Here is a 10,465-nt window from a genome sequence, read left to right as displayed (position 1 = left end):
CCAGAGAGCTGTAAGATATTATACTGAAGCCTAAGAATTAATGTGTAGGCTCAAAAGGCCTTTTGACCCTGAAGGTGGTTGGAAGAGCAGGAAGCTTCCCCAGGCCTTCAGAGAAATGCTCTGTCATGCATACAGTTTCAGCCCTCCGATGGCAAACAGGGGCGGGCGGGTGTGGACGAGATGTAAGAGGTCATGTGACATGAAATCTCAAAACGTGCACATGTTGAGCTCTTCTGATTGTGAAATGCTTGGGGCTGGGGCCTGGCACCTGGAAACGCCTGGACAGATGTGCGTGTGGAGAAAGCAGAGCCCATGGGTTTCTGAAGCTGACCTGATTAGCCGCTCACAGCTCAGGAAGGTCTTAGAAGGTGGCATCCCTTCATGTCCAGCATCCTGGCTCTTCACATACCCGCTAACTCTCCAAACAAAACCTGTTATTACTGAGTAAGGCACATGGTAGATAGCTTTACCCACAGCTGAGACCCACCTAACAGACCCCACCCAGATCCTGACCCCTCTGGATATATCTAACCGTAAAACTTCTGCTCCTGAAGCCCTAGAACTAAAGTTTCTTTTTTCTGCTAAACATTCAGGCCATGAGGACCAACTCCTAGAACCGAAGTTTATTTTTGCTAAAACCCACTTGCTGTGGAGCTGCACAAGTATTCAGGCCACTGGTCAGATGCCTTCAGCATCGGTGCCTGAAAACCCCAGGCCCGGTCCTTCCATCCCGTTTTCTTGTGGTTCTCCCTCAGATGTGGCCTAGTAATAAAGGTAAGGCAGGACATGGAGATGGTGGAGCCTCATGGTTAGCATGGGCTCTGGTGTATTGGCTGAGGATGGGCTTGAATCCCAGCACTGTTACCTTTTAGCTCCATGGCCTTGGTCTTGAACTTCATGTTCCTCAAGGATAAAACCAAGGCAAGAACACCTGTTTAAAGCCAGGATGCCAATCTTGGGTCTCTCATTGACTTGGCTGGGCATTGCGAGCCAGGGACATCACTTCAGAGTCTTGGGGCCACTCTGATTAAGGGAGACAGGAGGTTTGGCCCAGACCAGGCACACTGTAGGGGTCAGGGGAGGAAGCAAGGAGAAGGCCTTCTTCCCATCCCCACATAAATATAGGCCTTCCAACCTCCTGATCTGCTGGTAGAGGTTGTACAGCCAGACTGGAGAGGTGATGGGCAATATTAATCAAATTAGATCAATACATACTCTGTGACCCAGAAATCCAGAATGAATTCTCATAGAAGCCCATAAGGGCCTTGTTCCCCAGAGTGGTTCCACCAGGACCAGAAGTATAGGTATCACCTGGGAGCTGGCTAGAAATGCAGTCTCAGGCCCCACCCAGGCCTGTTGAATCAGAGCCCACATTTTAACAATATCCCAGGTAACACACATGCACACAAATGTTTGAGAAGCACTGCATAAAGGGATATATTCGAGAGTGATGATTGTACTCTTGGTGGTGGCAGGAGATGGGAGAGGTAAAATAAGGTGGATGAGCACAGCGGTTAGAAGGAGAGGAAGATATTAATATTGATTTTGAAATCCTAGCACTGAGTGAAAAGAAACTTGAATGAGAAATAATCCAATTCCTTTTACACAAATTTAAAATGCATGCCAGCAAAACATTTTTTTGTTTTGTTTTTCCAATAACACGTGAAAACAAAAGATAACAATGAAATGACCAACTCTAGGGGCGAGGCAAGAGGGAGTGGAGTATGCAGATCAAAGGGAAGTGAGGGGCCTCGGTATCAGGAACGGAATTCCCGAAATTCCTTTAAATGTAGATAAAGTTACTCATTCAGAGTTAAAAGTCTTAAAAATGCAAGCCTGGGGCAAATGAACTGGCCGGAATGAAGGAGTTCTAAACCTTTACGATGTGGGCCTAGAAGGCAGAGCTGCCCCTCCGGCCTGAGTGACCCGGACGGGGACGGCTGAGTTGCCTTTGCCTGGCCTCCCCGCCGCTGCGCGCGGCCTGCTCTGCTGGGGTGGGGGTGGGACCCAGTTACCCGCGTGACCCGACCAGAAAGATAATCAGATCAGGCGGGACGGGAGGGACAGAGCAGAGGCGGCGTCACCCGCGAGGGCTGCGGCGTCTGAGAGCAGAGCGGGAGCCCCGGGGCGTCCGCACCTGCTGGGGGGCGCCTGGGAGCGGGAGCGCGGGGCGGGACTCTCGGCCTCGCGTACGGAGCGCCCAGGAGGAGCGGCCGGGCCGAGGGTCCGAGAGGGCGGCGACCAGGGCGCTCGGGAGCAGGGGCAGCACTTGAGCCCGCCCGGGGAAGGTGAGGGGTCCCTGGAAGTAGGAGAGCCAGCGGCGCGAAGCCGAGAGGGGGCGCGCGCTCTCGGACTCGCGTGTGCCGGGGAAGCGGGTCCCGCTCCGGCGCGTGGGGAGCCGCTGTCCTCCGCGCGAGGCCCCGGAGCGGGAGCGGGAGCGGGAGGGGGAGGGGGAGGCCCGCTCCCGCCCGGAGGAGTCGTTCGCTCGGGGGTGCGGGAGAGCGGCCACGGCCACGGCCACGGCCACGGCTGGAGGGCATCGAATGGGGCGCGTTGACTGTGGCGGCAGAGCGAGGCGGGCTGAGAAGGAAATGATACGCCAAGCCGGGGACCGGAGGGCTGTGGGCACCCACAAAAGGGAGGTGCTAGCCACCCCCGGAAAGTCGACACCCCAGGGAATCGCAGCGGGCTGAGCCGGCGACCGACGAGGCAAGGCGCGCCCCCTGGCGGCGATCTCCCGCCCTGGCGATGAAGAGTCCAGGGGCCCGGTGTGGGGAGGCAGGGAAGGGAGGCTCTCTCAGCGGCGGGCACGCTAGCCCCGAGGGCGAGGGTAGATCCTGGCGCCACTGCCGTCAGGGTAGGGGCCTCGTTGGTGCCTCACCCCCTTCCTTAATCTCCAACCTGGGTCCCCCAACCAGAAACCCCGAGGCATCCAGGGCAGAGCTCGTGGGAAGCCTGGAGAAAGAAGGGTCCAATCTAGCCGTCTTCACTGTGTCACCAACTCCTGGCGCACCCCTAGTCTATGATCCTATTCCTCCTGGGGTAAAAGAGCGGTCTTTGGGCAGCCCCGGTGGCGCAGCGGTTTAGCGCCGCCTGCAGCCCGGGGCGTGATCCTGGAGACCCTGGATCGAGTCCCACGTCGGGCTCCCGGAATGGAGCCTGCTTCTCCCTCTGCCTGTCTCTGCCTCTCTCTGTCTCTCTCTGTGTGTGTGTGTGTGTGTGTGTGTGTGTGTGTGTGTGTGCCTCTCATGAATAAATAAATGAAATCTTAAAAAAAAAAAAAGAACTTGGGGCATCGGGGTGGCTCAGTGTTTGAGCATCTGCCTTTGGCTCAGGTCGTGATCAGGTCCCACATCGGACTCTCCACAGGGAGGGAGCCTGCTTCTCCTTCTGCCTCTCTCTCTGTCTCTCGTGAACAAATAAAAAATAAATAACTAAAATAAATAAAAAAATAAAAGAACTTGATTTAAGACCATATTTTCTGGCTCATGTCTTTAAATGCCTAACAAAAAACCCTACAATAGTTAAAATTGATATGTGATACTGCATACATGCAAAATATTTGTTGTAACATATGAAAGTCATAAAGTTCTCTAAACTGAAGGATGCTACATCCATCTAAGAGCCAGATGTTATCAGGCCTCTCCCTGTGCATTCAACACCTAACTGGATGAGCTGGGACTCCCAGACAATGGCTTATGGAAATGCTATTCATAGGCACCTTTGACTTGATCTTGATTTAAAAGGAACTTCTAAAAAAAACAAAACAAAAACAAAATAAATAAATAAAAGGAACTTCTAAGGTGCCACCATTAAGAATTGCGTAGATTACTGTAGAATTTTGATAGTTAACCTTTATCCTGTTAAGGAAATTCCTTTCCCTTCCTGATTGTGAATGGATATTGAATGATAAAATTGTTTTTTTTTTCCTGCATCTATTACAAGGACGACTTGGTTATTTTCCTTTATTTTTTATATGGTGAATTAAATTTTTAAGGTGCCTTAATATTAAACTATTCCTAGAAAAAAAAACCCATCCTAGTTCCTCTTTAACTGATATATAATTCACACACACATTTTACGTGCAAGTAAAATGCACAAATCTTGGAGGTACAGCTCAATGAATTTTTACATACTTGTACATGTGTTCATGTAACTACCATCCAGATCAAGATACAGAACTTTTCTATCATCCCAGAAAGTTCCATTACGCCCTATCCCAATCAATACCTCCCCCCCCAAGGTAACCTGTATTGTGACTTCTACCACAGATTAGCCTATTCTTGAAATCATACAGAACAAAATCATTCAAAATTTGGTGGTGTCTGGATTCTTTCAATGTTACAGCTGTGAGATGCATCCATGTTGTTGCATCTCTCAGTAGTTTGCTCTCCTTTATTAGTGTGTACTATCCCACTGTAAGGGAAGAAACAATTCATCTACTCTCTTGTTAAAGGACATTTGGCTTGTTTCCAAGTTTTGGCTACTATGAATAAAACATAGGAATATCTTTGTACGGAGTCTTTTTTTAAAAAAGATTTTATTTATTTATTCATGAGACACACACACAGAGTCAGATACAGGCAGAGGGAGGGGCCGGCTCCACGCCGGAACCCGATGCGGGACTCAATCCCGGGTCTCCAGGATCAGGCCCCGGGCTGAAGGTGGCGCTAAACCGCTGAGCCACCCAGGCTGCCCCTTGTACAAGTCTTTTGGTAGTTGTTGGATTGCAGAGTATGTAAATGTTCAACTTTAGTAAATGCTGCCCAATAATTTTCTTTTCTTTTTTTTTTTTTTTCCCAATAATTTTCAAAGTGATTTGTACCAAGCAGTGATTCCACTGCTTTTTTTCAGTCTATCCACCTAATTTATTGTGTGGGGTTTTTGTTCCCTCAGATGGTATTGTCATTTGTTTCTCATTTTCACTTTCGCTTGGGTAATTTCTAAGAAGGAAATACCACCTTTATTCTATCACTGTCAAACTGCACAACCTCTTTCCTTTTTATTTTTTTCAAAGATTCATTTATTTTAGGGGGGAGGGGTAGGAGAGAGAGAGAATCTCAAGCAGACTCCCTGCTGAGCAGGGAGCCTGGATACGGGGCCTGATCCCATGACCTTGAGATTGTGACCTGAGCTGAAGCCAAGAGTCAGACACTCAACTGACTGTGCCACCCAGGTGCCCTGAATTGCTTTCCCTTTTATTTTATTTCTAAAGATTTTATTTATTTGTTCACAAGAGACACACACACAGAGAGGCAGAGACAAGCAGGCTCCATACAGGGAGCCCAACATGGGACTTGATCCCAGGACTTCAGGATCATGCCCTGGGCCAAAGGCGGTGCTAAACCGCTGAGCCACCTGGGCTGCCCACTGCTTTCCCTCTTATTTTATTTTTAAAGATTTTATTTATTTATTCATGAGAGACACAGAGAGAGGCAGAGACACAAGCAGAGGAAGGAGAAACAGGCTCCATGCAGGAAGCCCGATGTGGGACTTGATCCCAGGACCCTGGGATCACTCCCTGAGCCAAAGGCAGATGCTCACCTGCTGAGCCACCCAGGGATTCCCCCCTGCTTTCCCTTTTATTTTAATTAATTAATTAATTTATATATATTTTTAAGATTTTATTTATTCATAGAGACAGAGAGAGAGAGAAAGAGAGAGGCAGAGACACAGGCAGAGGGAGAAGCAGGCTCCATGCAGAGAGCCTGACATGGGACTCAATCCAGGGTCTCCAGGATCACGCCCTGGGCTGCAGGTGGCACTAAACTGCTGTGCCACCAGGGCTGCCCTATAAAAAATTTTTAAAATATCTTATTTATTTATGAGACACACAGAGAGAGAGAGAGATTGGCAGAGACACAGGCAGAGGGAGAAGCAGGCTCCATGCGGGGAGCCCAATGTGGGACTCCATCTGGGCACCCCAGGACCACGCCCTGGGCTGAAGACAGATGCCAAACTGCTGAGCCACCCAGGGATCCCCCCTGCTTTCCCTTTTAAAACTTTTTTTTTTAAATATTTTATTTATTTATGATAGTCACACAGAGAGAGAGAGAGAGAGGCAGAGACACAGGCAGAGGGAGAAGCAGGCCCCATGCACCGGGAGCCCGACATGGGATTCGATCCAGGGTCTCCCGGATCGCGCCCTGGGCCAAAGGCAGGCGCCAAACCGCTGCGCCACCCAGGGATCCCTGCTTTCCCTTTTAAATGCAAGGGAGGTTTAACATTAAAACACACAAACACACACACACATAATAATTAACGTAATTCACCATATTATCAAACTAATAACTAAAAACTATGTGTGATCATTTCAACAGATGCAGAAAAGGCATTTCACAAAATCCAACATTCATTCCTGATTAAAAATAGGACACAACTCTTAGCAACCTAGAAATAGAAGGAAACGTCAACTGTATAGAGGGCATCTGTGACAAATAGGAGCACCTTGCTGGCTTCGTTAGTGGAGCATATAACTCTTGATCTCAGCGTTGTCAGTTTGAGCCCCACATTGGGTATAGAGATTACTTAAAAATCAGATCTTAATAAAGAAAAATAGCTAATCTCACACTTGGTGAAAAAAACTGAATATTTTCCCCTTAAGATTAGGAAAAAAGTATGTCTGTTCTTACCACTTCAATTCAACATTGTATTAGATGTCTTAGCCAGTGCAATAAGGCAAGAAATATAAATAGAAAGCATACCGATTGAAAAGCAAGAAGCGAAGCTATCTTTATTTGTAAACAAGACTGCCTATGTATAGAATCCAATGGAACCTGTAAAAAAGCTACTAGAATAAGAGAATTTAGCAAAGTAACTAATAAGTACGTGATCACCATTATAATACACGATCCATACAAATAAATCAACTGGATTTCTCTGTATTAGCAATGAATGATCAGAAATAGAAATTTTAAAAAGCAGCATCATTTAAAAAAATAGCACTTCGAGGTAAATCTGGCAAAAGATGTGAAAGATTTATACATTGGTAACTACAAAATGTTGCTCTTGAGAGATATTAAGAAGACCTAAATAATGGAGAGATATATCTTGTTCATGAGATGGATGACTCAGTATTGCTAAGATGTTAATTTTTCCCAAAATTTAATCTATGTATTCAATACAATCACAATAAAAATCCAAGCATTTCTGTAGAAATAAGCTGATTTAAAAGTTCATACAGAAGGGGTGGCTGGGTGGGACAGTCAGTTAAGTGTCCAGCTCTTGGAATCCCTGGGTGGCTCAGTGGTTTAGCACCTGCCTTTAGCCCAGGGTGTGATCCTGAGTCCCAGGATCGAGTCCCACATTAGGCTCCCTGCATAGAGCCTGCTTCTCCCTCTGCCTGTGTCTTTGCCTCTCTCTGTGTGTGTCTCTCATGAATAAATAGATAAAATCTTAAAAAAAAAAAAAAAGTGTCCAGCTCTAGGCTTCAGCTCAGACTGTGATCTCAGGGTAGTAGGATCTAGCCCTGTGTCAGGCTCCATGCTCAGGGTGGAGTCTGCTTAAGACTCTCTCTGCCTGAAAAGAGAAAAAAGGTGGGGAGGGCAGCCCTGGTGGCTCAGCGATTTAGCGCCACCTTCAGCCCAGGGTGTGATCCTGGAGACCTGGGATTGAGTCCCAAGTCGGGCTCCCTGCAGGGAGCCTGCTTCTCCCTCTGCCTGTGTCTGTGCCTCTCTCTGTCTCTCATGAATAAATAAATAAAATATTTTTAAAAAGACTCTCTCTGCCTGTGCCCCCTGCTCATGTGCTCTTTCTCCCAAATAAATAAATAACCTTAAAAAATACAGAAATGTAAAGGATCTAGAATAGCCAAAATAATTTTGATAAAGAAGAACAAAGAAGACAAACACTACATGATTTCCAGACTTATAAAGCTGTAATAATCAAAAGAGTGATACTGGCATAAAGATAGACAAATAGCTCAATGGAACAGAATATGGAGACCAGAAATAGATCTATATATATATGTACAAGAGATTTTCAACAAAGGTACAAACACAATTTAGTGAAGAAATGATAGTCTTCAACAAATAGTGTTGGAATCATTGGATGTCCATATGCAAAAAAAAAATTTAATCACCTTGAACTATATATAAAAATTAATTCAAAATAGATCACAGGGGATCCCTGGGTGGCGCAGCGGTTTAGCGCCTGCCTTTGGCCCAGGGCGTGATCCTGGAGACCTGGGATTGAATCCCACATCGGGCTCCCGGTGCATGGAGCCTGCTTCTCCCTCCTCCTGTGTCTCTGCCTCTCTCTCATCTCTCTCTGTGTGACTATCATAAAAATATATATATATATGTATATATATATATATTTAAAAAAAAAACAAAACAAAAAACAAAATAGATCACAGACCTAAACGTAAAACCCCAAACCATAAACCTTCTAGAAGAAAACATACAGGAAAATACTTGTGACTCTGAGTTAGGCAGAGTCCATTAAAGAAAAAGTAAACTACCCCTGATCAAAATTAAATTGTCTATTCTTCAAAAGACACTGCTAAGAAAAAGACAAGCCATGGAAGGAAAAAGTATTGGCAAACTATACACCTCATAAAGTATTTGAGTCCAGAATAAAAAGTTCTCAAAGCCCAATAATAAGGGTTTTTTGTTTTTGTTTTTTTTATAAAAGGGATGGGGAGAGAGGAAAAACAAACAATTTGAAAAGAAACAAAACAAAGAAGATAAATAGATCACTAATTAGCACAGAGGAAAAGATGTTCAACTTCATTGGTCATTATGCAAATGCAAAGTAAACTACCCACCTATTGTAATAGCTAGTATTAGAGTAGTATCAAGTGTTGATGAGGACATGGAGGAACAGATCCCTCATACCCTGCTAGCATGAATATAAAATGGGACAACCATTGTGGAAGAATGCTTGTCAGTTTCTTTAAAAGTTAAATATACATCCAACATATGATCTAGCCATTTTTTCTAAATATGGGAAATGAAAACATATGTCCATACAAAGATTTATAAATAAATGTTCATACCAATTTTATTTGCAATGGGCAAAAACTAAAAATACCTCAAATTCCATCAACAGGTGGACAAATATTGGTACGGCCACACAATAGACTACTACTTAGCTGTTAAAAAGAACGAGCTATGATACACATGACATGCATTTCCACATTCTATCCCACTAATTAGGTTGCGTGAAAGAAGCCAGGTTAAAAAAAAAAAAAAAAGTACCTATTGAGGGGCACCTGAGAGGCTCAGTCAGCTAAGCATCAGCCTTTGGCTCATGCATGATCTCAGAGTCCTGGGATCAAGCCCTATGTTGGGCTCTCTGCTCAATGGGGAGCCTGCTTCTGCTTCGCCCTCTTGCTCTTTCTCTGTGCTCTCTCTCAAATAAATTAAAAAAAAAAAGAGGACCTATCAAATGGTTCTATGTAGAATTCTGGAAAATGCAAACTGGTCTATAGTAACAGAAAGCAGACCAGTATCAATGGTTCCTTAATGTTGGAAGTAGAGAGATGTGAGGAAGTTGTGGGGAGAGAACAAGGGGGAGGGTCTACAAGGAGGTAGAAAAATAAATTTCATTGTCTTGACTGTGATGGTTTCATGAATGTATATATGTCAACATTTATTAAATTGTACATTTGAAATAAATGCAGTTTATTGAGTTACATCTCAATAAAGCAGGTTTTTTTTTTTGTTTTTTTTTGTTTGTTTGTTTGTTTTTTTTAAAGCATAGGTCCATGGGATCCCTGGGTGGCGCAGCGGTTTGGCACCTGCCTTTGGCCCAGGGCGCGATCCTGGAGACCCGGGATCGAGTCCCACGTCGGGCTGCCGGTGCATGGAGCCTGCTTCTCCCTCTGCCTGTGTCTCTGCCTCTGTGTGTGTGTGTGTGTGTGTGTGTGTGTGTGTGTGTGACTATCATAAATAAAAAAAAAATAAAATTTAAAATAAAAAAAATAAAGCATAGGTCCACTTTCTTGTAGTCAGTTTCTTTCACCAACATACATGGTGGAGGTACTTAAACACTAAAACGAACTCAACAGAATCTATGCAAGAAGCTGGACAATGTAACAGAAGGCAAGTTATCTGCTTTTGTTGGGAAACTTCCAGTTTGGTTAAAATGTTTTGAAAATTTTTTCCACTAATTTTCTCTTCTCAAAAGACTTATTTTCCTTGGAAAATAAAGGCTGGCATTACACCTGAAGTGCTCATGCATCTTTTCATACTTTCAGGACTATCTTGGTATGGCAAAGGAAAAGATATGGGACCAAGATTCCAGGGGTTCCTGCGTGGAACCCCTGGAATCAGTCAGCTGATCAAGCATCTGACTTTTTTTTTTTTTTAAGATTTATTTATTTATTCATGAGAGACACAGACTGAGAGAGAGAGAGGCAGGGACACAGGCAGAGAGAGAAGGAGGCTCCTCGCAGGGAGCCTGATTCAGGACTCAATCCCTGATCCTAGGATCATGACCTGAGCTGACAGCAAGCGCCCAA

The 10,465-nt window shown here is 45.0% G+C and overlaps 1 long non-coding RNA gene across 1 annotated transcript; it reads right to left on the bottom strand.

Annotated features, from left to right (window-relative positions):
* Positions 1-614: 614 nt before the first annotated feature.
* Positions 615-1,341, bottom strand: LOC112673689 (uncharacterized). Its single transcript, XR_003144974.3, has 3 exons — positions 1,216-1,341; positions 866-1,023; positions 615-762 (listed from the first exon to the last, which is right to left on the bottom strand). It is a non-coding gene; the product is annotated as an uncharacterized LOC112673689 (long non-coding RNA).
* Positions 1,342-10,465: the final 9,124 nt, after the last annotated feature.

Source organism: Canis lupus, chromosome 24 (assembly GCF_003254725.2).
Source record: "Canis lupus dingo isolate Sandy chromosome 24, ASM325472v2, whole genome shotgun sequence".
Classification (NCBI taxonomy): domain Eukaryota; kingdom Metazoa; phylum Chordata; class Mammalia; order Carnivora; family Canidae; genus Canis; species Canis lupus.
The sequence above is the reverse complement of the archived record's forward strand: the minus strand, read 5'-3'. Positions and strand labels throughout refer to the sequence as shown.